The sequence below is a fragment of the Chelonoidis abingdonii genome, chromosome 18, assembly GCF_003597395.2.
Source record: "Chelonoidis abingdonii isolate Lonesome George chromosome 18, CheloAbing_2.0, whole genome shotgun sequence".
Taxonomy (NCBI): Eukaryota; Metazoa; Chordata; order Testudines; family Testudinidae; genus Chelonoidis; species Chelonoidis abingdonii.
Window position 1 is genome coordinate 2,375,976 of NC_133786.1, and position 11,063 is coordinate 2,387,038.

Sequence of the window (11,063 nt, forward strand, 5' to 3'; positions counted from 1 at the left end):
GAGGACAGAACAAGGAGCAATGGTTTGAAGTTGCAGTTGCGGAAGTCGAGGCTGGATATTAGAAAAAACTTTCTGACTAGGAGAGTGGTGAAGTATTGGAATGGGTTACCTAGGGAGGTGGTAGAATCTCCATCTTTAGAGATATTCAAGGTCCGGCTAGACCGCACCCTGGCTGGGATTATTTAGGGAAATTGGTCCTGCCTTGAGCAGGGGGTTGGACTAGATGACCTCATGAGGTCCCTTTCAACCTTTTGATTCTATGATTCTATGTCAGGAATAAGCATTAGAGCTGCCAAATCAGTGCCACATAGCTGTGCTTCTTAGCGCTGATCAGACACTGAGGAGGATCAGTGCTGCAGTACATAGAACTGACGAGTCTATATGAACAATTAAGAACATACAGAGGACTGCATAAGATCAGCTACAGATGTGACACTAGTGACTTGTACACAAGTGCCTCAGAGCTCAGCCTAGCCAGGGAACTACTAACATGCCATTGTAGCTTTTGGTTTCCTTCCGCCAGAGAATTAATCTTCTGAACTGAGCAGCTCCTGTTCTTGCCCCCAAACTGGTTTCACTTCTGCTTAAGAGAGAACTGACTTAGACATAAAACACAGTTCAAGAAAATCCTGCAAAGAGAAAGTAAAGACTCTTTGGGGGAGGGGGCCAAGGAGAAGGCAAGGCAGCTCCTAATGGAGGATACACAGTGCCCTTTTCTGGAACTTGCTCCCCCGATCAATCTAGAATTCAGCTATTTTAGAGGAAAGAGTCGACAGTAGAGAGGGCTGAAGAGTTCTGAGAGGAAACTGCTGGCCCATGATGTGGTGAGCAACAGCAGTTAGGATCTCTCAGGCCTGTCAATCAAGGATCTCTCAATACAAGAGAGACCAAGAAAAAGCTGACAAAGGCAAAGCATATGCAGGTCCTGTATTTGCTGGGAAAAGAGGGAACTGGAACCAGCAGGCTTTGGGACTAACACCAATCCCCCTATTTCTCTGTCTGGATGAGGAGCCAGATCCACAAATTCAGGCTATGCCAGAGCTCTATAAGGTCTGTGTGCAAACAAATTAGTATGTGCCACACAAAAAACCCCCTACTCCGCCACCACACTGCCTCCAAGTCACTTGGGAGTAAAATACAGATTGCCGCAAAGACTTCCAGTGGCAGGGAGTCATCAGAAGAAGCCACACTGAGGTTTGGGTAGGAACTGATCCAAAGCCCAATAGAAAACTGCACTTATTTCATTTGGCTTTGGATCAGGCCTCCACAGCAGTGAGCCCAACCAATTTTATCAATCATTACAAGTGCACTGTAAGCAAGCAGTGCAGACTCCACATAGACAACGGTTCATCTCCAGAGCTGGAAGACCCTAATTTCTTTCCTCAGCACGGAAATCAGATGACTTAATATAGCTTTGAAACTTTACTATGCAGAAGAAAAATGCTGCTTTTTTTAAAGCAGTTTACATTTAACACAGAGCTGTACTGGGTTTGTTCGTTTGTTTTTTTTGGGGGGGAAGAGGTTGTCTCTGCTGCCTGATTGTGTACTTCCAATTCCAAATGAGATGTGTGGTTGACTGGTCAGTGCGAAACTCTGGTGTTCATAACTCTGAGGTTCTACTGCATTAAATTGTGCGGTTGGAATTGGAGAAGGAGAGAGACTCCAAAAGACAAGTATTAGCAGCCTAAGGTTCCCAGTGCATAGGAGGCTTTGCAATGTTTTCCCATCTTACATAACTCCAAATGCTAACAGGTTCAACTCAGATGCATAAGTCACTCAGCACAACTAAACCTGCTATTTTAGCAGACTAGCCTACACTCTTCCAACAGTTTTAACTAGATCAAAAGAGTAGCACCTCATGAGTTCAGTATTTTGTTTGAAGAGATCTCTTTGAGATCTTTTCGAACCTTACTGAGTTTCTGGCCTCAGTGATAGCCTATGGCAATGGAGTGCCACTGTTTCGTTGTGCACTGTGTGAAAGTGTATTTCCTTTTACCAGTTTTGAATTTGCTATCTTTTAATTTCATTGAATGTCTCCTTGTTCTTGTGTTACAAAGTCAGGGTGAACAAAAACTCCCAGTCTACCTTCTCTAGATCACTGCTTATTTTATTGGCTTTTATCATGTCCTCTCTTGTCTCCTTTGTAACAAGGTAACAATCACAGTCATTTCAATTTCTCTTCATATTAGAGTTTTTCCTGGCCCTTGATCATTTGTGTTGCCTTCTCTAAACCCCCTCTAATTCTGCAATATCCATTTTGAGATGAAGTGACCAGTACTGCACTCAATACCCAGATGGTGCTGCATCACTGATTTACAGAAGGGCATTGCAATAGTTTTGCTATTATTCTCCTGCCTATTTCTTATGCATCCTAGCATCTTGTTTGCTTTATTGATTGCAGCTTCTCACTGAGCAGAAGTCTCCATTAAGCTGTCCTAAATGACACCCACATCCTTTTTCTGAGTCGATACAGCTACATAAAATAAGGTGTACAAATAGTTTGTTTTCCTTTCAGTATGCATTACTTTGCATTTATCAAGGGAATGGACATCATGGCTAGTTAGGTTCCCCTATATTCCCCCACAATTCTCTTTGGAATTGATAATCTTGTGCTATCTGCAAACTTTGCTTCCTCATTGCTCCCCTCTACCCCCCCATTTCCAGAATATTTATTCCCACGGATGCACGCACACACATACACACCATTCAAAGGACATTAAGGCTGCTAAATCAAGCACTCAAAAGTTAGGAAATGCCAGAATTAGGGTTCCTGATGCAATCTTAATTTGGTCCCCCTGTATGTCTGCATTATGGGACACCCTTCAATTACAATTAATTGGTTCCAACCATTTCTCTCCACCAGAACTCAGAGAATGGTGATGGGTAACTGCTCCTCTTCTCCAAAGGTGGGATTCCACAAGGATCCATACTATCCCAATCCCCTTCAATAGCTACACGAGAGCACAGAGAGACGCCATGGGCTCAGATGCCCCAGGATGCCAATGACACTCTTCCACCTACCTCGACTGACGGAATCACCACCACCACTCAAGTGTCAGAATTCCAACAGGAAATTAGCTCTCCGATGAAGAGCAGCTGGCCCATGTTGAACCTAGACACAACTGAAGCAATGCTGACTGGAAAGAGAAAACACTTTGAAGAGCTAGCCAAAATGTTGTCACTATCTTTCCTAGAAAGCGCACAGCTCCCATTTCTCAAAGTGGTGGGAAGTCTTGGGGTCCTGTTTGAATCCTCACTAATGTCAGGTGACCAGGTAGCATCAGTTTCCAAAAATGTCTTGTGAATCTGGACAAAGAGTTCCATGCCTTTGTCACCTCCAAACAAAGTTACTTTAACTCCCAGTGCCTTTCCCGGGGCAACTGGGACTAACTGAACAAGGATACTGGGAGTGGGGAGAGATTGGGACTCCGATGGGGACCCCAGAAGGGGAGACTAGGGCTGGCTGGCTGGCCGGCCAACAACACTGGGATTTGGATGAGAAGCCTGAGGAGTGGGACAGGATAGGCAAGGAGAATGGAATTGGATGAGAAGCCAATGGTGGGGAAGAGACGGGATTGGGATAAGGACAAGTTGGAGTGGACAGGGCACAAGAGTCTATGACCACAAAGCACACTCCCCCTCCAGAGCCATGGAAGCCAAGATTCTTGAGTCACCACTCCTCTGCAGTCAGCAAATAACTGTGAAATCTTTCCACAAAGTGTGTGTCTCATCCCCCACTCATCCCCACATAGAGGATTTAATATTGCCTTCAATTACTCCACTAGTTTAAGGGGAAGAGGTCTGTTTGATGGAGTGAAAGGTTCCAACCCTGCTGATACGCCAACCACATAAGTGATGATGGAATTTGTTTTTTCAATTTACATTTTTAAACCTCTAGAATATTAGTGGACTCCCGAGTCAGGAATGGCAGCCACTTTAAAATTTATAGTTTTAGAATTTAAGGACAGACAGGACCATTGGATCGTCTAACCTGTTCTATATTTCACAGGCCATTAATTTCCACCTAGATACCCTTATGTTAAGCCCAGAGACTTTAGTCTTCTGAGGACTGAAACGCTTTAGTTTAAACCATGTGCCACAGGGACAGAACAGAGAAATCAAGGTACTTATAATGCCAGAGACTCCTGCAGTGCAAGGAATTAATTAGGTGAGATAAGCCCAAATGCTCCCATTAGGCGACCCAAAAAATCTTCAAGTCTCTGCCCAATAAAGAACATGCTGCACAGGAAACTGTCATGGCCTCAGGGAAACCCCCTGGTGGCCGCATTTGAGAAACAGTGCTCTAGACTCACAATGCTGTGGAGTGTCCACCACAAACACTCAGAATCATTTATGGCCAAAATTTAGGCACCCTTGCTCTGAGTAGTTTTTTCATGCCTCTAGCATTCCCAAAGGGCACGTCCACACTGCACCTGGGAGGGTGCTTCCCAGCCTGGGTAGACAGATGCGCTAAACTCTGCTCAAGCCAGTCTGCTAAAAATAGCAACGTGGCTGCAGCGTCACGAGTGGTGACTCAAGCTAGCCATCGCACCTGACCCCTGGGTACATGTGTGGGCATCCAGCACACACAGCTGAAGGGGAAAAAAAGCCAGTCAGTCAGCAGTACAAAACCAGCTGGTCAATCAGAGTGGAACAAAAATTCAAGTGCGGCAGCAACACAGTTCCCCTTGGAAGCTGGCACCCCGAGCAACCGTTGTAAACCCACCTGCTAGGGACAGGTGAGCAGTTTTTCTTCTGGACGGACGATTTTCATTCCCCTCCCTCTAACTTTCATACCCCTTTCTAAATACATAACCACACCTTTCTAGACTCAGTGTTCCTCTATGCTAGCCCCACCCCCATTCTTTCATTTGCCCCCCTAATGTTGATGCAAGAGAAGGAGGGCATCAGCTTTCTCCTGTGTGCTGCCTCCTGGCTGGTGCACTCTGCAACAGGACGACTCACAAACACATATGCCATCACCAGCAGGGCTGCACCATGGCTATAGCAACAGTGGGAGAGGATAAGAAAAATGCCAATATAGAGGAGGCCTCTAGAATCTGGAGAAACTGAGTTCCCCGGCAGCTGTCCAGCTCACTCGCTCTCTTGTTTGGAGGCATGGGGGTAGGAGAGACTGATAGGCTGCACTAAGCACCAAGCACTGTGACTCCCCAGCTGAGCAATGGAACACAAGGGCTGGCAACAGCAGCACTGGGGCAGAAGGTTTACTCCTGATCTCTTCTGATGGTCCAAGTTAAACTATTAACACCTCCCCCCTCTCCCATTCTTTGCTCATCTAAACACACAATCCTTGTAAACTGGCATCACTTGGACAAATAATTGCAATATCGTAAGTGTCTTGTTGGGATCCATCCAGCTAGGCTACCCCTTCTGGGTTACTTCCCACACCCATTGTCCCTTCAAGGGAATGTAGCAGGTACACAGGAAGCACCAGAGATGCATTCAGAGTGACCACTATTTTTTTCTTCATTTCAGTCTGGTTCACCTGCCCCACACACACGACCCTGTGGTGCAGAAATGTCAAATCTGCAGCCAGGTGAAGACCAAACCCTAATCCCAAGATGTACAAAAGCCGGTTTCACTAAATGAGGTATGTGCTCCGAGCTTCTTCTGCCATTCCCCCCACCCCCCAGGTACATGCTGAACTGTATGGCACGTATCACACTCGATCTAGCTGCAATGGTGACCCATTTCCAAGAGTTTATTATGCTTAATGCATAAAATCAATTGAACACTGGATTGAAACCCAGTACAAAAGCCCAACATATGTGAGGAGAATCATAGACTGTGAGGCCAGAAGGGTCCACTGTGAGCATCCAGCGTGAGCTGTTTAAACACAGGCCATAGAACTTTCCCCACAATAATTCCTTTTGAATTAGGGCAGATCTTAAAAATGCATCCAGACTTGATTTATAAATTGCCAGTGTCCACCCCAAACTCTTAGTAACCACTGGAACAACTTAATTACCCATAACGTTAAAAATCTGCATCTTATTTCCAGTCTGAATTTGTCTAGCTTCAACTTCCAGCCACTAAATCACATTAGATCAGGGTAGGCAACCTATGGCATGCGTGCCAGATGGCACACGAGCTGATTTTCAGTGGCACTCATGCTGCTCGGGTCCTGGCCACCAGTCCGGGGGCTCTGCATTTTAATTTTAAATGAAACTTCTTAAACATTTTAAAAACCTTAGTTTACATACCAACAGTTTAGTTATCTATTATAGTCTTATAGAAAGTGACCTTCTAAAAATGTTAAAATGTATTACTGGCACGCAAAACCTTAAATCAGAGTGAATAAATGAAGACTCGGCACAGCACTTCTGAAAGGTTGCTGACCCCTGAGTTAGCCTTTTCTCTGCTAGACTGAGGAGCCCATTATGAAAAATATTTATTTCTCATATCCACACTTACAGACTGTGATCAAGTCACCCATTAACCTTCTCTTTGTTAGAGTGAGATCCTTCAGTCTATTTAGGTTATCACTCTAAGGCAGGTTTTCTAATCCTTTAATCATTTTCATGGCTCTTCTCTGAACCCTCTTCAATTTATCAACATCCTTCTTGAACTGTTGACACTGGATCTGGACATAGTGTTCCAGTAATAGTCACGCTAGTGTCAAATCCAGAGGTGTGTCCTTTCTTCTTACACCTCTGCAGTTTAAAGGCCAACAGGAATTTTTTGAAAAGCAAGAATTAAGTTGCCCAAAAACTTGTCGCTACTCCCCAGGAAAAACTGGCATCATCCAGATGGCATTATGGTTAGTGAGCTCTTGAAGGCCCATTCAAACACAGTGTTTGAGTGACTGTTGTGGATGATACTCCTTGGCAACAGGTTTCAGTACATTATTAACATTTGTGCTGCTTTGTTATGAAAGCCGGTGGCACATCTATGTCCCATAGGCCTCACTAGCAATCAGAGAGTAAACAAGATCAGTTACACTCATTTCTAGGTATTTCTATGGTGCTCATCCCCATAGCATCAGAGCGCCTCATATTTATTAATATGACAATAATGCAGCCTTCCAGACTGCCAGAGTGCCTTGACCCTGAGCTGGGGAGGGAGGCAGCGGGGGGTGAGGGGGGGAAATCACCTCTATAGTCAAGAGGAGAGTGCTGTCTCCATGGCCCAGTCACTCACTAGCAGAAGAGGGCCCAGTAGAGTTGAATTAATACTTGACACTTGTTGTTCGGTTTTGGTTTTTGATTTTGGCAACCAAAACCAAACAACATTTTGAAATGGAATAGTGAAACAATTTGTTTAAAAAATGTCAAAATAAAGCATTTTGACATTTCTGGGTTTTTTCCCCAAAACTATTAGTCGAATTCAACCCAAATAGTTGGGTTGCGCTGAAAAAATGATTTTTTTTCCTGCTAATTTACTATTTGCCAAAAGATTTCGCCCAGGGGAGGACTGATAGTATTCACTACTGGGTCCCAGTTCATCAGGAGTTGAATCAAGACAACCAGTTCGCTATGCACAGGCAACCAGCCAGCTGCCACAGACCACACGTTTGGTATGATGATGCAAGCGTGAAAGGCTCCATAGCTTCCTACCTACCTACATACTGAACCATTAACACACCATGTAATTACGTACAGTACGTACGTATTTGACAGATTCTAACCACTAGAATGGATGTGTACCTCTATCCTTGCTTTCTAAGGGACATTACAGTACATTACCATACACCAGATTTCACTACCATCGTGATGAGCACAATGAGAAGGTCTCCTGTTTCTTTGAAATTGCAGCAAGAAGTCAGGCTAGGTCAAGCGAGATGAGTGAGTTGGTAAGATTGTCAGTAGAAGCTTTAAACTAAAGCAGAGCAAGACAAAGTTGCTTTAGGAAGAGAGCTTCTCTTTATTGCAGAAGGGCTCCTTACTCCGTGCTAGAAAAAAAGCAATACTTTCCATGATTCTTCAGCGATCTCGTGTCTATCATGTGACAATGCCAGATTACATGTCAAAGAGGCACAAACCACTAGCTCCCCTGGAAATGATGACTCAGTATTTATACTAATAGCCCTAATAGGAACTGAAAGGTTTCAAACCCTGGTTATGCAGAAAAAGTCACACAGACTCCAAGACAGTCAGGTCTGAAAAACAGGGTGTAAGGAGAGGGTTATCTACACTAAACCTCGTGGGAACTGCACTGCCACTCCATGTGCTGCTTTGAGAGTTCATCAAAAATTACAAGGCTTCTGTGGGGCCCCTCCATCTACATTTCACAAAAGAGAGAGATTATCAAAAACGAAATATAAAAAGAGAAGCCAGAAGCCCTGTGAACATTCTGTTTGTGGGGACCAAGTCTCTCTCCAGGAGATCTTTGCCTGTCTGGATCTAGAGCTTTCCCGCTCCCAGCCCTGCCCAGTTATAAAAGGAAATGAACATTGCGGCCATTTCTATCTCCGTAGCCCCACTAATCTTCTCATGTTCAGAGCAGGGCAGACAGAAGTCCCCTACAGATCCTGAAGCTTAGGCCAACAAAGCTCTGAGAATTCTTCAGCGATTGGAGTGCAACTCAGCAGACTAACAAGACAGACCCTGACACATGGGCTGCATCTTCCCATACAACACAGCAATGCCCAGGGGAAGAACCTTTCTTGTAGTCGAAGACGAGAGCCCTGGGCAGGGGAGAATCAGCTATGAGGAGAACAGCTACAGAAAAGTTGTATTTTCCTTTCAGTGACCTGAAAAAGCCCGATAAGCCTCACTCTCATGGTTTAGCTGATACAGGTAAAGCAGGTTCACTTGATATACCCTTATAAAGTGCCAGGATTATAGGAGATAAAGTGACAGGCTTTTACAAAGCACTGTCATGGACTGCACTGATACAATATAGCATTATAGGAAATGTCACAATATGACCATGGATAGTAATATCACTTAAAAGCCAAATGTATGGAGTAAGTGAAATACTTTTAAAGTAGAATAGGATATCTGCAGCAAACCAACCCAACAGAAGTCCGCAAAGTTTACTGTTTTATCTGAACAGAGTAACATCTGGAAGATAGATACATTAAGATGGACAGCAAGCGGTGAAAATTATTGCATGCAAAGGATGTATGGTCCAGCTAAAGCAAATGAGAGAAAACTGGGGGTGACAGTTTCTAAGATCAGCTCTGTCACAAATGTGACATTGTCAAGTCCCTCGCTAGTTGTGCCTCAGTTTCCCCATTTGTAAAATGAGTCTATTTCACAGGGATGCTGCAAGATTTATTAATTATGCAATAAATTGTGATCCTTGGATTAAATAGGAAGTGTGAAGTATTAAGAGCCCATGCATACCACACCCTGTTCTAAGGTTCTGCTGAAATATAAACCTCTGAAGTTGAACAAAGCAAACATTTTATGAAGAGTGTTATTTCACATTTATTTTTACTGGATTTTCAGATTTTAAAGAGCCACAAAAATAATCTTAAAAATACTTGTTTCATTGCTGGCCACGAGCATTATGTTGGGGTTTCCATGGTCCACATAAGAACTATCTACACAGTGACACTCAACGCAAGTCTACACTTAAAATGCTGCAGCTGCGCCACTGTAGCACTTTAATGAAGACGCTCTATGCCGACAAGAGATGGCTCTCCCGTTGGCATAGTTAATCCACCTCCCTGAGAGGCAGTAGCTATGGGTAGTGTAGACATGCTTTATCGCCGGGGAAGAGCTCTCCCAGAGGTTTATCCCGGGAGTCCGGCGATAAAGAGTTGTCTATACTGGCGCTTTTCAGCACTTAAACTTGTATTGCTCAGGCGGGGGTTCACACCCCTGAATGACAAAAGTTTTAATGCTGAAAGTGGCAGTGTAGATGCAGCCTAAATTGGTGGGATTTTTCACACCCCTGAGGGACATAGTTATACCAGTACAGATTTGTAGCGTAGAGCCAGCCTCAGAAAAGTTAATCCAAATTAATTAAAACTGTGACCAGGTCAATCAATTCTGAATAAGTGTCCTCAGGAGTTTAATACAGTTTAACTAATCCACTTCAAATGTAGTTTTAAGATATGTCTACACTTAAAACACTACAGCAGTGCAGCTGCACTTCTGTAGCACTTCAGTATAGGCACCACCCATGTCAACAGGAGAGCTTCTCCGATCGGTGTAGATAATCCACCTCCATGAGAGGTAACAGCTAGGTTGATGGACAAATTCTTCCATTGAGTATAGCTACGTTTCTGAGGGGTGTGCATTTTTCACACCCCTGAGTGACATACCTGGGTTGACCTAACTTTTTCATGTACACCAGGCCTATGTTAATTTGGATTAACTCGCCTGAATGTAGACATGCTCTAAATACACTTAATGTTGGTCCACAGAGATGCACCAGCAAGTTGCCCAGCAACTTGCAGCAGGAACTGGCATAGACTTGGGAAAATCCATTGCTCAGCATGAAATAGAACAGGTGCCAACTGAGTAGGAGGAGAAAGCCCACAAATGACAAAATAACCACCCTAGGCACTTTCTAGCTACAGACTGATCTGGGTGAGCTCCTTGTTTCCGTGACAAAGTATCAGATGCCAAAGAGCTGGTGCATGGGGCAGGGCCTGGAGTTTGTGACAGATGCAATAAACTCAAGAGCTGGGAGCGCTCCTTCACCCGCACAGCTGCCAGCAAAAAAAAAAAAAACACAAACAAACCATGACAACAAGCTCAGCCCCGCACCCCTAGCTCTCCAGTGCCACCCTGCACCCATTCCAGACTTGGGCTCCTCTCAGCTCTGTAGTGCCACCCAGCACCCATTACAGCCCTGGGCTTCACCCGCCCCCCCAGCTCTGCAGTGCCACCCTGTGCCCAGTCCAGCCTGGGGTTCCCCCCAGCTCTGCAATGCCACCCCGTGCCCAGTCCAGCCTTGGGATCCCCCCAGCTCTGCAGTGCCACCCCGTGCCCAGTCCAGTCTTGGGATCCCCCCAGCTCTGCAATGCCACCCCATGTCCAGTCCAGCCTTGGGATTCCCCCCAGCTCTGCAGTGCCACCCCATGCCCAGTCCAGCCTTGGGACCCCCCGCCAGCTCTGCAGTGCCACCCTGTGCCCAGTCCAGCC